A 1,664-nucleotide genomic window follows, 5' to 3' on the forward strand; every position below is an offset into this window, starting at 1 on the left:
GGGATAAGGCAGTGAATCAGACATACCAGGTTTTAACTGTCATATAAATTCTATTCTAATGGAGAGGGTAAAATAAAAACGAAATTAATAAATGCATACAAATGTAAATTCATATAGCGATAAACACTATAAATAAAGCAAAGTAATAAAATATAGTAATTATTGGAAAACTTGACAACTTGGAGAGGATGGTCTGTGTAAATCGTTCTGTGCAGTGTCATTGAAATTGACACAAAATGTGTGCGGTGTCCTTGGATACTCTGAGGAATGAAAGGTATAGGCAGGAGAAACAGCAATTCTAAAGGGCATACAGCATGTCTGATGTATCTGAAAACACAACAACAACAACAACAAACCCAGTGTGTCTGGAGGGTAAGGGGGAGTGTAGTGTCAGATGAGGAGAAGACTTATGCAGAAGTAAAGCCCATAAGGCTGGCTGTTAGGAAAGAGAAAGCAGTATTGAATTCATCCTCAACTGAAAAAGAAATCATTAGGCACTAATAACTAGAAGATGTAACACATGAGATGACTGGCTTCGAATGTCATTCTGAAGAATGTATTGGGCATCTGTGGATAGAATGAGAGTTCAGAGATTGGATGAATGCCCCAGGTTTATCTTGTCAACTACCTTTAGCCCTTCATTCTAATATGTGTGATTTCTTCTGTATTTCTACTTAGAATGAGGGCCATTTATGTACAGAGGACAAGTCTAATTTTTTTGTTCTCTACGTGATAAGCACAGTGTCAGTTATATGGTAGATACTCATTGTTGAAAGAAGAAATTAATCATTTCTAAGAGTTATTTAGGATCAACTCCAATTGTTTTTATTTTTAAAGGCAGATGACTGCAAATCAAACTCCCCTTTCTACTCATGTTCACAAAATCTATTGTATCATCTAAATAACATATTCATTTCCTCTCAGTCATTTTGTTCCTCAATGAATTAGAATAAAATCTGATTCCTGAAGCATTTTGTATTTCTCAGATGTTTGGAATCTTGGTATATTTTTAAATAATATTTCTGCTAATTCATCACATATTTTTTCATACGTACATTTCAGAAGAAAATTAACACTAAAAATTTTTGACAGGGTTAGATAAGCATAATTAGATTGCATGGGGGCTCTATATTTATATTCTACATTTGCATTTGAAAATCTTGATTGTATTCTTTTCACAATAGCGCTGCATTGTTGATGTTAAATTAAGTGATTAATAATTTATCATCTTGAGTTCATATCTTTAATATGTATTTATATTTATATCCACTTATATTTCATTTATATTTATAATCTTACCATTTCACTGAATGTAAGCCTTAAAAAGCAGAGTACTATTTGTAAATGGCAAGCTAAATAATGATATAAATTGTACTATATGTTATGGTACTTATTTTTTTAATGCTGGTTGATTTTAAATGTCCAAAATTATTTTACAAACAAAAAATCCCGACTCCTTTTCATTTATTTCTTATGGATTACCACATAGATTTATGTAGCTGACCTCAGATATATTTAAGGTAATGGAATACCAAGACTCAATAATCTACTAATTATCTTTATCTCTTCTGAGGTAGTTTACTTCCATTATTCATTAGCCCTGGGACTGATCTTTGCATAAAGTATGCACTTCTGTAGACAGAAGAATATGTTAGTAAGAAGGT

Source organism: Myotis lucifugus, unplaced genomic scaffold, assembly GCF_000147115.1.
Source record: "Myotis lucifugus unplaced genomic scaffold, Myoluc2.0 scaffold_1173, whole genome shotgun sequence".
Lineage (NCBI taxonomy): Eukaryota > Metazoa > Chordata > Mammalia > Chiroptera > Vespertilionidae > Myotis > Myotis lucifugus.